Genomic DNA, 310 nt, shown 5'->3' on the forward strand with positions numbered 1-310 from the left:
TCCCCGCGAGCACTTGGTACGCGCCGGCGGAGAGGCCAGGCCCAGCCCGGGCGGTACAATAGGGCTGGGCCGCGGCCGGGACGGGGCTGGCGCCGGGCGGCGAGCAGGATCGCGGCCGGAGCGGAGCGACGCCGGGCGGCCGGCGGTCCCGAGCCTCGGACGCCGCCAGCCTCGACCCTCCCGAGCCCGCCGCCTCCCAGCCGCTGCCCGCCAGGCGGGCCGGGCGTGATGCGCCGCGGGACCCGGGTCCTGGCCGCGGGCCGCCGCCGCCGCCGCCGCTGAGACCCCAGACCCCCGGGACGCCGCCGCC

The sequence above is a fragment of the Muscardinus avellanarius genome (assembly GCF_963383645.1).
Source record: "Muscardinus avellanarius genome assembly, chromosome: 3".
Taxonomy (NCBI): Eukaryota; Metazoa; Chordata; class Mammalia; order Rodentia; family Gliridae; genus Muscardinus; species Muscardinus avellanarius.